General features: G+C 45.8%; 1 protein-coding gene across 1 annotated transcript in view; it reads right to left on the bottom strand.

The window, feature by feature from the left end:
* The window catches only part of LOC142290038 (cyclic nucleotide-binding domain-containing protein 2-like), a 381880-nt gene that overhangs the window by 91582 nt on the left and 269160 nt on the right, over nucleotides 1-21138 (bottom strand). The gene's annotated exons all lie outside the window — the stretch shown is intronic.

Genomic DNA, 21138 nt, shown 5'->3' with positions numbered 1-21138 from the left:
ACTGTGGAGGCCGCCTCTACATCCTGCTAGAAGAGGCTGAAGGCGCGGCTCCACCAGGCCAGGTATACCCTGAAACCACCAGACCATGAAAGCCGCCTCTACATCCTGCCAGAAGTGGCTGAAGGCGCGGCCAACGGGAGAGGCAGATTGGAGGAAAGGTCTGGGGAAACGGATGGCCCAGACCTGGTTACCAAAAGAAACCGGTGACCTGCCTCCTGAGAGGGTTTTGGGTGGGTTAACGGACTTGTGGGTGGAGGGTGGTGATGTATGGTACCTGGTGGTTTTAAAATGTTTTACTGTTTTACGCATTTTAAAATGTTGTCTTGCAGCCCGAGGACGTGCTGGTGATAACTAAGGGGGAATGTGGCGCCCCTGACCTGGTCAGGCACCACTGAGTACTGCACCCATGCTGGGGACAGTACAAAACAGGTAATCCAGAAGGCTGACCGAGGTGTGACTACACAGGCGCATAGTAATCAGGTCTCACACATGTACCTTTGGGAGGACCCCTGGGGATCCCAGGAGGGGGCGAAGCCTCCATCTCCACTCGAGGGGTGTGGTAGAGAGCCTGGTTGCTAGGTGACGTAGGCAAGAATAGGAGAGGAGGGAAGAGTGAGCCGAAGACAGTTGAGTGGTGAAGTTCAGGGAGAGCAGAAGCAGACCCTGTAGCTCTACACAATTCTGACAACGTACGCGCAGTGACTACCGACGGGGGAGAACGGTCACCTGGTAGTGCTGCCCGAAATCCACCCACGACTAAAGAGAGAGCAACGGAGTGGAGAGTAAGGAGACTGTCAGGGAGTTACCAGGCCCAACCGGGTAACAGGTCCCAGTGCAGGGATAGATTCACCTGTCCTTTGCCAAACCTGCATGAGGGGGCACTTTACACCCCCAAGACAACACCACAGAGTCCGCAGCCACGTAGCAAAGTGAGGGCCCATAGCTCACAGGAGGCAAGCAGCCGGAGTGATCTGGTCCAGGCTACAAGCAAACGGGCCAAAAGGAAGGGGAGAGAGGCACCAGCAACTTCCCTGGGCGACCCCAGCAGGGCTTCAAGCAGGGGTTACCTCAAAACACAAAGGGCTAAGGAAGGCGAGTCGGTAGCCACCCTCATCAGTCAGCCTGAAGGACACCTGGTTCCAGCCTGGTTCATCCCAGCTACGCCCGGGTTACTCACCCTGCCACCATCAGTGAGTAAAACCCCTGAAAGACATCCTGCTTGTGCGTGTGAGTCATTCTGCGACTTGTAGTTCCACACACCTACACGGGGCCCTGGGGCATGCCTCACTCTCAGGAGGCTATTACACCTGACTGCACCCACTATCGGCCCCAGGCACCCCTAACCTGCAGTGGCGGTCTCCACTGACCGCAATTCTGAGAGTGGCGTCACGACAATCAAAATAGAGGATTTCCTACCTGTGACAAGATCCAGCCGCGTGGAGTCCCTGAAGGTAATGCACAGCTGCACCGACACCGCACCTCGGGGCCCCACACTGCCAATAACTCCTTATTACCCCGATTTGCCAACGCACCAGGGTAAATTGGGAAGAGCCGGGTACAGTCCCAGAACTGTCGCATATAATGTATGCGGCAATTCTGGGCGGCTGTTGGCTGATATTGTTAGGCTGGGGGGCTCCCCATAACGTGGAGCTCCCCATCCTGAGAATACCAGCCTGCAGCCGTATGGCTTTATCTGGCTGGTATTAAAATTGGGGGGAACCGCACGCCGTTTTTTTTAATTATTTAATTATTTATTTCACTACACAGTATAGACACGCCCACCGGCTGCTGTGATTGGGTGCAGTGTGACACCTGTCACTCAGCATGGGGGGCGTGTCTCACTGTAACCAATCACAGGCGCCGGTGGGCGTGGAAAGCAGGGAATACGAGATTGTTTAATGGGCGGCCGGCTTTTTCAAAACAGTAAAAGCCGCCGGAGCAGTGTGAATGCCGTGCAGCGCCGGGGATCGGGGATCGGTGAGTATATGAGAGAGGGCGATAGACTGACATGGACAGAGAGTGAGGGCCAGAGATAGTGACGGACTGACAGAGATTAGTGAATGACAGACATTGTGAGGCGCTTCAGAATGCAGCTTTTCAGCTGCGCTCTGAAGCAGACCTTTTATGAAGCATCAGACACCAAAATCGTATGAGGGATGTCACACGTTACAATTCACTAGGTTCGTGCAACAAAACGCTCAATTCTAGAGAATGATACGATGTGTTTGCGATCAACGGTTTTGCGTTCAATCCTGATCGCACGTAGATGTCACACGCAGATACCTCACAAACGATGCCGGATGTGCGTCACTTACAACTTGACCCCAACGACGGATTGTGAGATATATTGAAGCGTGTGTACCAGGCTTAAGTCTACTTGTGTTTTTTACTCTGCGTTTTTATTCCGTAGCCGGAGTTTGTTCCCCCGCGTTTGACTCTTACATACACTATAGACAGAAATAGCAGTGTTTGCATGAAACACAATGTTTTTCTGGTGTCCCTTGAAGCTGGCCACTTTATGGGGTACTACACAGTTCAAAAGTTGATTATAATGAACAAGCTGGTGGTGGTGTTGGTGGTGGTGGTGGTAGTGGCCCCCTTTCCCCTTCAACCCCTGTGCGGCTGCACAAATTGCACCAATGAAATATCCATCCTGTGGCACAAAGTCATTTGTGTGTTGTGCTACAAAAATGACATCACATCATGTCTACTGTTCAGAGGAGGTGCAAAAATGAAAACAAGAAGGAGGAATTTCACAAGCTCAACGGCTAGGGTCCTGATATTTTTTTGCTAAACCCTCCAAGCATCAAATTGCACATTCAGTAACATGGGAATGGGGATAGCAAATAATGCGAATAACTTCTGAAATGGATTTTGCTACAGCCCATCATATCAGAAGAGAGAAGGTAAGTGTAGCACCGGCGTCTCTGCAGAGACACCTACCTACTCCCCGCCCTGGCCAGGTCGCATCCTTCCTTGCTGCCGCTCAGCTATCAACGTGCTTTGCTGCCTCCTTCCCCTCCCAGGCCCTGTACATGTTGCACAGGGTTCCCGGTAGTGCACCTAAGACATGCACGCACCGCACACCAGCCCTCCTCTCAAAGGGCCAGTGTGCCATTTCCAGGAAATGCCTCTCAGCCTATGGCTGAGAAGAACTGAGCATTTGAGGCACCGTGCCATTAGGGAAGGTGCCTATGCAACACCTCTAGTTAGTAAGTTAATCTCCAGTCTGCTATCTAGCTAGTTGTCAGGTCCTGAGTTCTTGTCCTATTAACCCTGTGTCTGCCTCCAGTACCTGCCTTCCCATACCTTGTGTACCCTTGCCGTGTCCACCATACCTGTCCATACCCACCTGTCTAGCCTGTCTCAGTCAGTCTGCCTATACCTGAGTCCATCACCTGTCCAGGGGGTTCAGCTGCCACAGTCCTGGTCACTACTCTGCGAGTGGTACCTGGCGTCCACCTCACGGTGGGAGCTTAGTCAAGACCCTCCCACTAAAGGGTAAGCCCAGGGTCTCCCTGTGGTCCAGTAGCTCCACTAATCCCGCTCGCTGCCACTACACTGGCCGTGAGCATTACAGTAAGTCTTGCTAATGCTCGTAGAATGTTTGAGAGTCTCTCGGAAAAACAGAAGGCAACGTCATGGAATCGCAGAAGCATCAGGAAACCTCCCATCTCCACCAAAACCTCTTGGAAATCAGAGATCCAGACGGTTTCTGGTGCCATGGGAATGGTGGATGTCGGCATGGAGAAGGTAGGTATTTCTGAAGGATTTGTGAGCTGCAAAGCATTTATCTCCTGAATTGCTACCTGAAAAAGTGGCAAGAATAAAGCAAGTGGGAAGAAATTGATGAATGATATGTATATACGTATTTCGACACTGTTTGAGACAACGGTCTACTTCTGTGAACCTGGCCTAATTTGCTTTTCCAAAGCTGGTTTTCATGATGAATCTCCTTTTCTACTCTATCTCACATTCTGCATTGAACGGCTGCTTATATATTTTTTTTTTAAAGGTTAAGCCTTGGATTGTGGAGAAATTTATCTGAAAGCCGCCATCGCACCCCGTGGGCCGACCTTCTCACCCTCTTGCATTAATGAGGTCAGCGGGTTCCTCTGCTTCTTAACAAACTACTTCATTTATTAAGATGAAGCAGAACGTAGAGAAAATAAAATCAAGGATAATGGAACTCTTAAGATCTGGAGAATTTATTTTTTTTCCCATTTTTTTATCTCTTTATCGAGATTTCAGGCGTCTTTCGGCAACTGTCCGGTTCACAGCGGGAGACCAAAGTGTAATATCTAAAGGAGCAATGGTTCACACTGAAAGATATATATCTAAAGACTTGACTGGTTATTACTAAGCAAAGATTTCTGTATATATATATATATATATATATATATATATATATATAGGAGAAGGATGGGAGAAGATCAGAAACAAAATTCAACCCCGCTTTATTTCTTACCCATAGCGTCGCCAAGCAGATTTCATTTTAATGGGCTACGAAGCGAGATAAAGGGCAAATTCAGATCCCGATTCTTCTATTTTTCATATAAAAATCATAGATCGGTATCTGTCGGCTTTGTAATGACACATTGTAAGTTCGCCAACTTAGAATGTTTTTTTTTACAGTCCATAGTTGGTGAAACTTTTTGAGTCATTTTTTGAATTAACAGCAGATACTAGAAGGTCGCCCATTACAGCTATTAATGGAGCAATGGAGAAGACATGATGAAACTGGCTGGTTATCTATAGTCAAATCAGTAGAACAGACCTGTAATGGGCGCCTTAAAGAAGTGTTCCACTACTCTGCAATAGTGGTCACATCCCTGTAAAACTGATAGGGAAGGGTTGTTATAACTACCTTGTGTGGCCAATTCTGCCTCTGAGCAGCGCTATCGTGGTACGCTCATCCCCATGAAGTGACCCACTTCGAGCTCCGTGACCTCTGAGATCCGGTGACGTAATGGAACTTCCAGTTGACCTGACATCCCCATGGCCGGCCCAGTGTTACTGAGTGACTCGGCTGTGGGTGGCGTTTCACTGTTCATCACATCCCAGCCTCCTCCTGCTCTCTTCTTCTCTGCAGAGCGCCACAAGCAGGAGCGATGCTGGGCTGTGATGAGCGATGAAACTCCACTCACAGTCCAGTCACTCATGCAGACTGGGGCTGAGCTCAGTGGTGTTAAGTCAACTGGAAGTTGATGTGACATCACCGAATCCCAGAGGTCACTGAGCCCCGGGGGTTTCAGCCCAGCGTCGCTCCTTCTTACGGTGCTCAGCAGTGAAGGAGAGAGCAGGGAGATGTTGGGCTGTGACGAGTGGTGAAACGCCGCCGACAGCTCAGTCACCCAGGAAGACTAGGGCTGGCCTTGTTGGTGTCAGGTCAACTGGAAGTTGATGTGACATCACCGGATCTCAGAGGTCAGGAAACCCGGGGGGGGGCACTTCAAGCAATAGCGTCACTCAGAGGCAGAATTGGCTGCACAATGTATTTAGAAAAAGCCTTCCCTATCAGTTTTACAGGGATGAGGTCACTACTACAAAGTAGTGAATCACCCCTTTAACATAAAAAGATGGCAGTGACACCAGTACCTATGCTACGTAAGTACTTTACATACTGTTTGTTTGTTACATATGATATTTATTTGACTTGCTTATATACTACTTTACAGAGACCATCATCATCACTAAGTCACAATCTAAATTCCCTACTAGTGGAACATGGGAGGAAACTGGAGGAACCCACCCAAACATGGAGAGACCATACAAACTCCTTACAGATGTGGTCCTTGTGGGATTTGAACCCAGAACTCCCAGCACTGCCAAGCCACCGCGCCGCCCATATTGTATTTGTGGATGTTTGTGCACATTTGGGTAGCTGAACTGGCTGGAGATAAGAACAGCTTGTGTGAGATACAGTGGGCTGGAGGTTGTGTAATTTGGGGGCTTGTTCATATGCTGTAGAGTGGGGGGGGGGGAGTCACCTGGCATGTACAGTAGAGACCAAAGGTTTGGACACACCTTCTCATCTCTAGAACAACTGTTAAGAGGAGACTTTGTGCAGCAGCCTTCATGGTAAAATAGCTGCTAGGAAACCACTGCTAAGGACAGGCAACAAGCAGAAGAGACTTGTTTGGACTAAAGAACACAAGGAATGGACATTAGACCAGTGGAAATCTGTGCTTTGGTCTGATGAGTCCAAATTTGAGATCTTTGGATCCAACCACCGTGTCTTTGTAGAAAAGGTGAACGGATGGACTCTACATGGCTGGTTCCCACCGTGAAGCATGGTGGAGGAGATGTGACGGTGTGGGGGTGCTTTGCTGGTGACACTGTTGGGGATTTATTCAAAATTGAAGGCATACTGAACCAGCATGGCTACCACAGCATCTTGCAGCGGCGTGCTATTCCATCCGGTTTGCGTTTAGTTGGACCATCATTTATTTTTCAACAGGACAATGACCCCAAACACACCTCCAGGCTGTGTAAGGGAAATCTGACTAAGAAGGAGAGTGATGGGGGCTACACCAGATGACCTGGTCTCCACAGTCACCAGACCTGAACCCAATCGAGATGGTTTGGGGTGAGCTGGACCGCAGAGTGAAGGCAAAAGGGCCAACAAGTGCTAAGCATCTCTGGGAACTCCTTCAAGACTGTTGGAAAAACATTTCTGGTGACTACCTATTGAAGCTCATCAAGAGAATGCCAAGAGTGTGCAAAGCAGTAATCAAAGCAAAAGGTGGCTACTTTGAAGAACCTAGAATATAAGACATATCAGTTGTTTCACACTTTTTTGTTAAGTATTTCATCCCACTTGTTTTAATTCATAGTTTTGATGCCTTCAATGTGAATCTACAATTTTCAGAGTCCTGAAAATAAATAAAACTCTTTGAATGAGGTGTGTCCAAACTTTTGGTCTGTACTGTACATGAGAGACCATTAAATCAAGCGTCTACATTTGAATTCCTCAAGTAAGACCCAGTAAGTGCCATGGAGCACAAACTGTAAGCTGATGTAAAGACTGATTGATTGCCGCATTGGGGTGGTGAGATACAACTGCAACCACCAAGCTGTAGAGCCCTAGGTGAGATCTGTAACCATCAAGTGCGTTGTGCCACTCTTGTATAAAGAAACAAAATATAAAATTTGTCTTTTTTAATTAATTCAGTTCTGAACGCCATCTTATGTGTACACCTGTAAACACAGTGGGTGAAATAAGTATTGAACACCACCAATTTTCATTTCTTTCATTTCCACCATTTTTTATCAGATTTAGCTTTTCTATGTGGCTAGTTTGTGCAGCAAAAGTGTGATTACAACAATGCCAAGTTTTTATGAAATAAGTATTGAACACGTCACTAATTTTCAAAGTAAATATATTTCTAAAGGTGCTATTGATATGAATTTCTCACCAGATGTCTGTAACATCCCATTCTAGCCACACAGGCAAAAAAAAAAAAAAATCAAATCATACACGTCCAGAAATTAAGTTATGTGCAATAATAAGCAATGACAAGGAGAAATATTGAACACATTTACTAAAATGTATTTAATACTTCATATAAAAAACTTTGTTGGTGATGAAACTTCAAGACGCCTCCTGAATAGAGACACTAGTCGCCTGCATTGCTCAGGTGGATTTTGGCCCACTCTTCCACACAGACACTCTTCACATCCTGCAGGTCCCGGCTCCTTCTATGAACTCTGAGCTTTAGCTCCTTCCTTACATTTTCTATAGGATTCAGCTCCGGTGATCGGCTCGGCCATCCTAGCAGATTTATTTTCTCTGAAATTAGTTGAGAGTTTCCTTGGCCGTGTGTTTGGGATCATTGTCTTGCTGAAATGTCCACCCTTGCTTCATCATCATCCTGGTAGATGCAGCAGATTTTTATCAAGAATGCCTTAGTACATATATCCATTTATCCTTTCTTCAATAATATGATGTTTACTAGTGCCGGAAGCTGAAAAACATCCCCACATGATGATGTTCCCACCTCCAAACTTCTCTGTTGTTGGTGGTTTTGGGGTGATTTGCCTTTTGGCCTCCAAACATGATATGTATTATGGTATCCAAAGAGTAAGGGCGGCTTTGCACGTTGCGACATTGCACGTGCGATGTCGATGGGGTCAAATCGAAAGTGACGCACATCCGGCGTCGCAGTCGATATCGCAACGTGCAAATCCTTTTTGATACGATGAACGAGCGCAAAAGCGTCGTTATCGTATCATCGCTGCAGCCTCCGACATTTCCATAATGCCGGTGCAGCGACAGGTACGATGTTGTTCCTCGCTCCTGCGGCAGCACACATCGCTGTGTGTGAAGCCGCAGGAGCGAGGAACTTCACCTTACCTGCCGCCGGCTGCAATGAGAAGGACGGAGGTGGGCGGGATGTTTAAGTCCCGCTCATCTCCGCCCCTCCACTTCAATTGGCCGCCTGCCGTGTGACGTCGCTGTGACGCCGCATGACCCGCCCCCTTAGGAAGGAGGCGGGTCGCCGGCCAGAGGGACGTCGCACGGCAGGTATGTGCGTGTAAAGCTGCCGTAGCGATAATAATCGCTACGGCACCTTTCACTAGATATTGCACGTGCGACGGGGGCGGGACTATCGCTGCAGCATCGGTAACACATTGTTACCGATGTCGCAGCGTGCAAAGCCCGCCTTACATTTTGGCCTCATCTGACCAGACTATATTCTCCCAGTATTTCACAGTCTTGTCTAAATGTTGATGAGTAAACGTTAAACGCTCTTGAACCTGCTTTTTGTTCAGCAATTAAATCTTGCGTGGTGAAGGTCCATACAGGAGCATGCATAAAGGCCATGGAGGGGGAGGGCATTACTTATTGTTTACTTTTAAACAATTTTACTGATGACATGTTGATTCCAGGTCTTTCTGTTGCTCTACACAGGTGGTTCTTGGCTCTTGGACAACTCTTCTGAAAATTGGTTTTACTCCTCTGTCTGAAACCTTGCAGGGAACACCTGGCTGTGGCTGGCTTAGGCTAGGTTCGCACACTGCGTTTTTTTGACGCTGCGTTTTTGTGCGTTTTTGGCCGCTAAAAACGCACAAAAACGCACCTGCGTCGAAAAAACGCATGCGTTTTTACCGCGATTTGGTGCGTTTTTGGCTGCGTTTTGCTGCGTTTTTGATCCCTGCGTTTTGCTGCGTTTTTCCAATGCATTGCATGGGCGGAAAACGCAGAAAAACGCAGGAAAGAATTGACATGTCCATTTTTTTTTTCAAGCTCAAAAACGCAGCTTAAAAAAACAGTTGTGTGCGCACAGCAAAAATGAAAACTCATAGACTTTGCTGGGGAAGCAAAGTCATGCAGTTTTGAGGCCAAAAACGCACCCGAAAAACGCGCAAAAACGCACTGTGCGCACATAGCCTTATAGTGAAATGATGTTCATTCCACTTCCAGATTATGGCCCCAATGGTCCTCACTGGAACCTCCAGTAGTTTAGAAATTCACTGTTGCTGGTGTTTTGGGGGGTGATTTGCCTTTTGGCCTCCAAACATGGTGTGTATTATGGTCTCCAAACAGTTACATTTTGGTCTCATCTGAACAGACTATGTTCTCCCGTATTTCACAGTCCTGTCTAAATGTTTATCAATAAATGTTAAATGCGCTTGAACCTGCTTTTTGTTCAGCAATGGAGTCTTGTGTGGTGAGGGTGCATACAGGAGCATGCATACAGGAGCATGCATACAGGAGCGTGCATACAGGAGCGTGCATACAGGAGCGTGCATACAGGAGCGTGCATACAGGAGCGTGCATACAGGAGCGTGCATACAGGCCATGGAGGAGATGTGCATTACTTATTGTTTTCTCTGAAACAATTGTACCTGCTGATTCCCAGGTCTTTGTGTAGCTCTCCACAGGTGGTTCTTAGCTCTTGGACAACTCTTCTGTTAATTCTTTCACTCCAGTAACACCTTTGGAAATATATTTACATCGAAAATTGGTGTTGTCTTCAATAATGATTTCACCTGCTGTGCGTTAAAATAAAGTTATCCTTCTTGGACAAATATTTCCAATGAAAGAGATTTCTGATTATTATAAATTAATCCCAGGGAGCACCGATACAAGAAATAGTCTTAATAAGTTGTCCATATAATATAAGGATGGACTAGGATCTTCATTGTGAGATTTGATCTTTGTGGACATTCTACGATCTGCTAAATAGATGGAGGTGCTGAATGCGGGATAGTTGTAGGGGCTGAAGTGGGTCACATTCGCCAGAAGCGGTGGCCACTAATGAAGCGGTGGCCACTCATCATAAGTTCTGGGCCCTGTTATGAATTTTGTATTAGGGCTCAGAGGCTTTACATGAATCCTATGGTCTTTCCAGATTGGATCTTGTTTTTTTTTTTTCTTTTTAATCAAATCCAAGAACAAAACAATGTCTTGGGTTGGTGAACAATAACTATATGTTTGTGATAGATGATACTTTATCATTCCGGATGCACATTGAAGTTCTGTTAAACCTGTAATATCTGTACAACATGATCTATATTGTCCTCTACCGGAGATCAGATAGCTCCATATATCACAGGAATATTCTTTTCTCTTGTAATTCACTTTTTTTTTTTTACTCAGAATACTCAGTGGAGAAATTCTATAGGATTAATTATAAAACCCTCGTGGTGAGTGTCTAGAGAGGGACTATGGCTCAAAAGGAATATTCTCAATAAAATATCAACTTTGCCTGTGGTGAACAGTCCCCACTGGCATTGGTAGTGTCTGAAAATATACTGTATACTATACATCTATCTACCTATATATGTGTGTTGCCCAGGGAATGGGGTACTCGGTCCCGGGTGGTTTACTACTGGGAAATGTCACTTTGGTGGTCGTTGTCCGCTCCCGTGCCCTGGGGGCTTTTTAATGGGGAGTATTTACAGGAGAGAATAAAGTCATTGATATGACGCCACCTGCGGGTTGCGGTTAATATGGGGTAACCGCCACTGCTGGATGGCTACTGCTAGGGCTGGTGGTAATGGCAGCTGTGGTGGTAGGCCCTCCGTAGGTAGGGCTGAGCCCGGGGAGATGTGTGACAGAGTCTTTCACCGTTAATAAGGGAGGCCACACCGTAGGATGTAATTAACAGTCTCTACTCACTCTTGACTCTCGGACGGCTGGTTCAGGTCCCTGTACTTCCAGTGCCACTTGATGACTCGGTTGCTCTGTCCCTGGCACCCTCAGTGTGGTTGGGTCTTCGTAGCATGGAGCAGTTTGGGGTCCGACTGTCCCTTTTTGTGGCAGTTTCCTTGTCCTTACGGCAAGCAGTGTAGACCCTGTAGGGCTGGTCTGTGTCCCGAACCCTGATCCTTGCTTTACTGCTGATGTCCCCGGATCTGTGGGTCAGTGAGGTCGGTGGAGGTCCCCTCACTGTGCAGGTATTTGTCAGACCGTATGAAACTGGCATCTGACCTAGGGCCCTGTGCCCCGTCGGTGCTCTGGTCCCAGCAGTACTCAGGTGTACCTGCCCTGGCGACCTCTCTCCTGTGCCCCCTTGTCACCATTACACGACCCAGCTCTCAGGCACCTCTGCTCTCTAATACTTCTCTGCACTCACTACTACTGACTGCCTGATGTCCCCTCCCACCAGGTTGTCTAGTACCTCTGGTCTGGCTCCACCCTCTAGATGGCCATCCCCTTGTGTCCGACTAGCCAATTACCCCTGGTGTGGAGTGGAAACTGGGATTTTGGTGTATGTGGGTGTTGCTGGCACTGGTGAGGATGCAGTTTCTAGTAGTGCCCTGAGTGGCTAAGGGGTGCTACATATACGTGTGTATATATATATATATATATATATATATATATATATAGTAGTGTGAAAAAGTTTAAGGCAGTTGTAGAAAAATTGCTGCCCAGTAAGAATGCTTTAAAAAGAGAAGTGTTAATTGTTTAATTTTATCAATTAATCCAAAAAGAATAAATATTTATCAATGTTTGGTGACCGCACTTTGCTCTCAAAACAGGATCAATCCTTCATACACTTGTTACATGCACAGATTTTTAAAGAATTTGTCAGGGAGGTTGTTCCAAACATCTTGGATGACAAACCTCCTGCAGATGTAGAATTGTGCAAATTATTCTGACACCCTATAATGTGAGATCAGGGCTCTGCAGGGGACGGATCATTACGTCCTGTAACGCCCATACCGGCGTCCCCACGCTGTACTGCTCCCCTCCCCCGGCTGGAAAATCGGTTCCCTCACCTGCCCGGATGTCCTGCGGTTGTTGCCCCATCCCTGGTCCATGCTGCTGTCACCCCTAGCCTCTGTGCATCTCACGGGCCTCCTGGTTCTGTCTTAAGGGGGCCGCTTAAAGGGTCAGTGTACCCTAACCTGGAAGTGCCTCTCAGGTCAGCTGAAAGTTTGCAGGTACTTAAGGCACCTTTCCCCTAAGGGAGGTCCCTGGGCAACGAGTCAGATACGCTGCTAGTTCTCAGGTCCTTAGCACTGCTGCTGCTGTCTCCGCTGCTGTTTCTGTACTGTGCTATATGCTGCTGATACACAGTTTTCTGCTGATACACTGCCGCTGATATCCTAAGTCTGCCGTCGCTGCTACAAGCTGCACCGCCGGGCGCCAACCACGATACCCGATGCTGCAAAGTATCCTTACTAGCTGTTGCTGCCGCATCCATCCATCTATCCCGGGCTGAAACCTCAACACCTGCTCACACTGTTACCCATCACTAGAGATTGTCATTCCCGTACCCCTAGGGCCAGCCATCGCCAGTCTTCCCGAGTGGCACCCGGTCTCACACCTGCAGCGTAACACTCTCACCATTAGGGGCTCTGGTGAAAACCAGGTGTGGTTCCACAGTCATGCCCTTCTGGGTTTTCTGTGGGCTGTGGCCTTTTGGGCCCACTAAACCCCCTGCTTACCCAGCGAGCATAAAACTTCCAGAACTTGTTCTTCTTTACGCTGAAGATAGATCTCAGACATTACTGCATGTTTGGGGTCGTTGTCCAGCTGCAGAATAAATTTGGAGCCAGTTGGACGCCTCCTTGATGGTATGTGCTTGATGAATAAGTATCTGCTCGTATTTCTCTGCATTGAACCATTTATCTTGACCAAATCCCCAAATCCATTTGATGAAATACAGCCAGGAACTTGCAGGAGCCTCCATCATGCTTCACTGCTGGCTGCATACACTCATTATTGTACCTCTGTCCAGCCCCTTAGAGAACAAAGTGCCTTCTGTTCCAGACAAATATTTCATATTTTGTTTTTCAGTCTGTCTGGTGCCATTTTTCTGCACCCCGATTACTATATTTTTGAGTATAGTTTCCATGTCAAAGGTATGGCTTTTTGGCAACACCTCCTCCATGAAGACCCCTTTTAGCCAGATTTCTATGAACAGAAGATGGATGTAGCCGCGTCCCACTGGTAGCTGCCAGTTCTGAGCTGATAAATGGAATATGCATAACTGCTAAGAATAATAGGAATATAAGAGATGTTTAGCCATTGTATTGATCAATGCAAAAGAGCCCCAAAACCAACGCCAAGATAATCTCTATTTTTGGGGTCCCTAGCCTATTTGTAACCTCACCTGCAGTTAAAAAACTTGCTCTGTATGGGAAGCAAAGGACCAAGCTATATATGTGAAATAAGGCACATGGCTATGGGTGGGGCATGTCTCTCAGACAAAAAGTGCATACTAACTAAAGAATGTATGCCTGGAACACCATGGTGTGAACATGGTGCAAAACTCAAAACACATAACTATACAATAGGATAAAGAGTTGCACACCAGTCACAATGTATATGGGAATGATGAAAAGCAAAGCTGCTATGGGAATACTAGACTGAAAAATACAATGAACTATCTGAAAAAGTGAAAACACATGAAAAATGGAATATGCATAACTGCTATGAATAATAAGAATATAAGAGATGTTTAGCCATTGTATTGATCAATGCAAAAGAGCCCCACATATATAGCTTGGTCCTTTGCTTCCCATACACAGCAAGTTTTTTAACTGAAGGAGAAATTACATATAGGCTACGGACCCCAAAAATAGAGATTACCTTGGCGTTGGTTTCGGGGCTCTTTTGCATTAATCAGTGCAATGGCTAAACATCTCTTATATTCTTATTATTCATAGCAGTTATGCATATTCCATTTTTCATGGTTTTTTTCACTTTTTCAGATAGTTCATTGTATTTTTCAGTCTCGTATTCCCATAGCAGCTTTGCTTTTCATCATTCCCATATACATTGTGACTGGTGTGCAACTCTTTATCCTATTATATAGTTATGTTTTTTGAGTCTTGCACCATGTTCACACCATTGGTGTTCCAGACATACATTCTTTAGTCCTGAGCTGATGGCACTGCATGATGTGTCTTTCATCTGCTGCAAGTTTCCTTGACCAAACACACAGTCTATGTTCAACAATGTTGCTCATTTCTTGGTGTTCTTAATGCTCAGAAATAAACACAAATGTTATCCATCATACAATGTCATTAGTAAGGCGTTGGATTGGCTTCAAATTTACTCTACAAAAGGACAACAATCTCAAAAATAAAGCCAATGTCCTTTAAAAGTATTTTGAATAAAGAAGAACAAAGAGTCCTGGAAGTGATGATACGGCCTTAAAGAAACCTGATCTCAACATCATCTAGTTTGTCTAGGAGTAAATGTAGAGACAGAAGGATTTTCACAAGTCTCATTACATGGAAGATCTGTGGTTAGTTCTCCAAGATGTTTGGAGCAACCTCCATGTTGAGTTCCTTTAAAAATGATCTGCAAAACCTTTCATGGCATTTTCCATGTGGTCTCAATACCAAACAACTATTAAGCTATTTGTAACGCCCATACTGCCGTCCCCACACTATCCTTCCCTCCTCCCCCAGCGGGGGCGTCAGTTGACTCACCCATCTGTCGTTCCTGTGGTGACCGCTCCATTCCCATCAGGTGCTGCTTTCTCCAGAAGGCTGCATTCTCATGGCAAACTTCCAGCTTCTGCTCCTGTAGATTGTTCATGGCCACGCCCCCTTTCTTGAAGTGCCAGCGTACCCTTAACATGGAAATACCATGCAGGTCATCTGAGAGGCTGTAGTGTTGTGAATACATTTGAATTAGATTGCAATTTGGGGCTCCCTCTTGTGGTCAGTGCTGGTAACGCAGTTGACTTGCAGAGTGGGAACTGGATGGCTGAGTAAGATTTGCAATCAGGCCATTTGGTTTGGGCCTGTATAACTATGTAGCTTCCTTTTGTTCCTTGCCGGTGCTCAATTGTATTTCCTGTGTTCTAATGGCTTCCTGAAACCAGCCCTGTTCTCTGTGTCTACCAGAACTCCTCTCAGATAAGTTGGTCTTGTACCTTTGCTTATGGTTTTTCACTTTCTTGTGATTTTGCCTGTGTGGAGCTCCTGGTGGAATTGGATTATTCCCTGCTGGGAGTATTTGTGTACCGTGCTCCATGTTCTGTTATGTATTGTGTTTTCTCATGCTTGGTACAATATTCAGTCATCTCTCTATATCAATGTTTTTCTTGGATCCCAGTAACACCAGAGTACTGATATAGTGGGGGAGAGACTGTTCAGGCTCAGTATTTTTCCAGGTCAGGCGTGCTGGTATTTATTAGGGTTTTTATGGTTGCAGTCAGTGCCCTTTCCTATTCTTTCCTATGCAGATAGTTTTGGGTCTCATCTTTGCTGACTCTGTTCTCTAGCTACGTATTGTGTTTTCCTATATCACCGTAATCTTTACATGTGGGGGGCTATCTATATCTTTGGGGACTACTCAGAGGCAGATTAGCTTTTCTATATTTCTCTCTGTTAGAGTATTTACTTCTCTGGCTGTGTCAAGACGACTAGGTCATCTTAGGCTTTTCCCACGGCTACTTCTAGTTGTGTGTCAGTAGTAGGTCTGCAATCCGTTAAGGTTCCAGCCACTCTGGTTATTTTCTGGGCTTCCTAGTTATTGCTCTTTTTCTGATCCTCCTTGGTCACTGGATCACAACACTGTAGGTACTCATTGAACTGAGTGATCTCAGTTCGAGTTCACCCATCCCTACTCATGGCACCTCCATTGATGAACTAACTGAACGTGGCAAGGTGCACAGAAGTGGCACAACTCCATAGTATGTGTTGTGGCTGTGACCGGTACTGAAAGCCTTCTCCCCCTTTAATCAAAACTATCCAGAAATGTATTCTTTTGTGGTAGATCTCACTTTCCTGTAACAAGATAGTTTGCTGTTATTATTTAGTCCCATTTTCCGTAATTTGGTAATTTCTCAGTTGTGAGAGTGCGGAGAGTTTATTACTTCCCAGAGACATCACGAAGACTAAGTAAGGTAAAAATAAAATTCCAAAATCACAGTATCTGCCTGTTCCTTTAATCATGCTCCATTCTGTGATAAAAGCATTTCAATGTCAAACATGCATACTGATGCAATCTAATGGGCCCATACAATTATAATTATCTAGTCAAAGCAGAGTTAAAGATCAGGAATAAAATATTCCAAAAAATGGCGATGAAGGCACAATAACTGACTTTAATTGGAAACTGCACATCAGAAGACACTTATCCCGAGCCGACTAATTCATATCCAACATCTTTACTCAGCTGCATTGCATAATGTAAGCCATTGCCTGAAGAAAATAGCACAGACATATCTCTTAACTTCATTTTAACTCCATATGGTAGATTACATTGTATAAACGCCTAGAATTAAGATGAGATCTTATGGCATCTGAAAGATTATAAAACCTGTTTTATCTCCAGATAAAGAGGAAAAAAAAAAGTAAAGAACAAAAAGATTAAATTAAAAAGAACAAACCTAACAAGAAATGGATGATGGATTAGAATCATGTTTCACCGGTATAAACCATGCACCTGATACCTACAGTGCGAAACCGCAGATTTTGAACACTCACCCTAGTTGCTGGTATAAAGTTCTCCTGGATGTGACAGTATTGTTAATACCTAAAACAAAAAGATTAAATTCAAAAGAACAAACCTAACAGGAAATGGATGATGGATTGGAATTGTGTTTCACCGGTATAAACCATGCACCTGATACCTACAGTGCGAAACCGCAAATTTTGAACACTCACCCTAGTTGCTGGTATAAAGTTCTCCTAGATGTGACAGTATTGTTAATATCTAAAACAAAAAGATTAAATTAAAAAGAACAAACCTAACAGGAAATGGATGATGGATTGGAATTGTGTTTCACCGGTATAAACCATGCACCTGATACCCACAGTGCGAAACCGCAGATTTTGAACACTCACCCTAGTTGCTGGTATAAATTTCTCTTAGATTTGACAGTATTGTTAATAGCTAAAGCTTTCTAGCTGTGGTGCAAATAACTCCATATTGATATTGATTCCAATTAGAGATGAGCAAAACCGAGGTTTGATGTTTGGACTTTTATGAAAAAACTAAGTTCGAGTTCGGCGTTTGGGTGCTTTACGTATGAACTTCACTCATTTGAGCCACTTGCAGCAGTGTTTGAATGGCTCGCACTGGGGGTAACAACATACCCCCATAACAACAGTGTGATCGGCTGTAGTGTGGCACCCACTAAAAAAAGTGAAACACCCCGTCCACCCACCCACGGAAGTGATCTGCTTATGGCTGGTTCCATCTGGCCGGAAGCCCAAACTGCCCAGTTAGTGACTTCCAATGGGGTTCAGGTCAAGTTCGGATCCCAAACCAAACTTAATATAAAGCCCTGCTGAACCCGCCGAACCGAACTTCAACGGATCCACTCATCTCTAATTCCAATAATTGACCAATTCGACTATGCACACAACTAATGAAAACCATGCCCTGTTTCTCAACGGCAAGCTAGTCACTCCACCTCCTTTCTTTAGCCACTACTCCTTCCTATGGTAGTGGACTGTAGCTATCGCTTTCCTGCCCGTGAAGAGAACAATGTCGTTGTGTAATATAAAGTGAATAATGTCTCGCATCTTTTGAAAATATTGTGATATGGGATTTTTCTTCTGACGCAACCCATCCAACAAGCTTATCCATCAAAGTTGATGGCTGCTCACTCTCCCCAGTCTCACAAGCTCAGTCTCACAAGCTTGTTGCCTTGGACTAACCTTCAACTCTACTCTATTGTTCAAGTCACACATCCAAGTCCTCTCCTGCAGACTACAACTCAAAAATATCTCCAGGATTTGTGCATTCCTTAACCAAGAATCAGCAAAAACATTAGTGCATGCCTTCATCATCTCCCGCCTCGACTACTGCAAGCTCCTGCTCTCTGGCCTCCCATCTAACACTCTTGCACCCCTCCAATCTATCCTAAACTCTGCGGCCCGCTTAATCCACCTTTCCCTTCGCTATTCCACAGCCTCACCACTCTGCCAATCCCTTCACTGGCTTCTCATTGCCCAAAGACTCCAGTTCAAAACACTAACCATGACATACAAAGCCATGCACAACCTGTCTCCTCCCTACATCTGGGACCTAGTCTCCCGGTACTTACCTGCACGCAACCTCAGATCCTCTCTTATCTCCTCTTCCCAAAATCACATACAAGATTTCTCCTGCTCCTTCCCCATACTCTGGAACTCTCTACCCCAGCATATCAGACTCTCACCTACCGTGGAAAGTTTCAAAAGGAACCTGACGACCCATCTCTTCAAACAAGCCTACAACCTACAGTAACCCTCGGTCCAGTACACGACTGTGCAACCGGCTCTGTCCTCACCTACTGTATCCTCAGCCATCCCCTGTAAACTGTGAGCCCTCGCGGGCAGGTTCCTCTCTCCTGCGGTATCATCACCCATCCCCTGTAGACTGTGAGCCCTCGCGGGCAGGCTCCTCTCTCCTCCTGTATCCTCACCCATCCCCTGTAGACTGTGAGCCCTCGGGGGCAGGCTCCTCTCTCCTCCTGTATCCTCACCCATCCCCTGTAGACTGTGAGCCCTCGCGGGCAGGTTCCTCTATCCTCCTATACCAGTCTGTGCCTTGTATTGTTTATGATTATTGTACTTGTCCCTATTTTATATACCCTTTTCACTTGTGAAGTGCCATGGAATAAATGGTGCTATAATAATAAATAATAATAATAATAATCTGTGATAATAATGTGTAGATTGATGTGCTCCTGTGATATGTATAGTGTAATCTATGATATGTAGTGTTGATTATGCGTAATGTGAAGTTTGGCATAGAACTTATGTAGGACTATACCAGACCATAGTGTAAGCAACAGTTAAGTGTTGGGACTAGCCCACAATGGGAGGGATTAGTTGACAGGGTAAGAAATAGTTCATTCTGCAAGAGTAAAATTTAGTTTAGGAGTGAAGTTCTAATGAAGAACAGTTATAGACGGATATTTTATAGGTTGTGAGTAGAGATGAGCGAACCTAAAGGCTGCTTTACACGTTACAATTAATCGTGTGATCGCATTTGCGATCGCACCCGCCCCCATCGTTTGTGCGGCACTGGCAATTTGTTGCCCGTGTCGCACAATGCTGTAACCCCCTGTCACACGTACTTACCTTCCAAACATCCTCTTCCTGAAGGGGGAGGGACGTTCAGCGTCACAGCGACATCACACAGCGGCCGGTCAATAGAAGTGGAGGGGCGGAGATGAGCGGAACGTAAACATCCCGCCCACCTCCTTCCTTCCTCATTGCCGGTGGACGCAGTTAAGCTGCAGTTCATCGTTCCCGCGGTGTCACACAGAGTGGCGTGTGCTTCCCCGGGTACAATGAACAACAGGACGTGCGATTTTTAGAAAATGAGCGACGTGTCAGTGATGAACGAGAAGGTGAGTATGTCTGCTCATTCATAGCTGTCACACGCTACGATATCACTAACGATACCGGATGTGCGTCACTTACGACGTGACCCCGCCGACATATCGCCCGATATATCGTAGCGTGTAAAACCCGCTTTAGGTTCAAGGCTCGGGCTCTGAAAATGACGTCAAAATCTCCGTGGTGAGTATCATTTTGTACTGGTGTCTGATTGATTACCTGCATTGTCCGTGCTCCTGGAAGTGTTTGTTCATCTCAAATTAGGCTTTCATAAGTGTACTGAGATGTTTTGTTCACGAAGAATTAATTTTAAAAAAAATAATAACACCGCCCAACTTGCTCCGGAAATGTTTTGCTTTAGACCCATAGCAAAACACTTCTGAAAAAGGTGGGCAGTGTTTTTTTTTTAATTCTCCGTGAACAAAACAGCTCAGTATACTAAACGAAAGCTTAATTTGAGGCGAATAAACACTTCTGGTCTACTTCTTGCTCTCATAGAGTTCTATTGAAAGCTTGTGATGTAACTTCTAACTTCTGGATAGTCAGAAGTTGAGCTCACAAAATGGTGCCCAGGGATCGGAGCAGCACCTAAAAAAGATGAACATGCCAGAGGGTGAGTATAAGATAGGGGCTAGGACCTAAGGGGTACTTTGCACACTACGACATCGCAGCTGCGATGTTGTTGGGGTCAAATCGAAAGTGATGCACATCCGGCATCGCTGTTGATATCGTAGTGTGTAAAGCATTTTTGATACGATAAATGAGCGCAAAAGCGTCGTAATCGTATCATCGGTGTAGTGTCCGACATTTTCATAATTTCGCGGCAGCGACGGTACGATGTTGTTCCTCGTTCCCCTGCGGCAGCACACATCGCTGTGTGAGAAGCCGCAGGAGCGAGGAACATCAACTTACCTGCGTCACCGCGGCTCACGCCGGCTATACGGAAGGAAGAAGGTGGGCGGGATGTTTACGTCCCGCTCATTTCCGAACCTCCGCTTCTATTGGCCGACTGCCGTGTGACGTCGCTGTGATGCCGCACGACCCGCCCCTTTAGGGCATTGCACTGCTGGGCATTATAGTGCCCCAAAAACTGAATTTCAGTGAAACCGTGACAGAATCCTGATAGTCATTAGTCCGTGATCTACTTCTAAAAAAGACGAACATTATTAGGATTTTGGCCAAATGAAGTCTGAACTGACTCCATCAACTTCTTAGTATTTGTCACTGACTCCAGCCATGTTCTGTCGCGCATTAATTCCGAATCCTGTTTTTCTGGGACTCCCCTGTGCAGTTCTCAGCAGAGAGTGCTGTATGTACATCACCCTAGCTCATACCTCCCAACCATCCCGGATTCAGCGGGACTGTCCTGATTTGAGGGCTGTC

The sequence above is a fragment of the Anomaloglossus baeobatrachus genome, chromosome 2 (genome assembly GCF_048569485.1).
Source record: "Anomaloglossus baeobatrachus isolate aAnoBae1 chromosome 2, aAnoBae1.hap1, whole genome shotgun sequence".
Classification (NCBI taxonomy): Eukaryota; Metazoa; Chordata; class Amphibia; order Anura; family Aromobatidae; genus Anomaloglossus; species Anomaloglossus baeobatrachus.
This window is presented reverse-complemented; position numbering and strand designations above follow the sequence as displayed.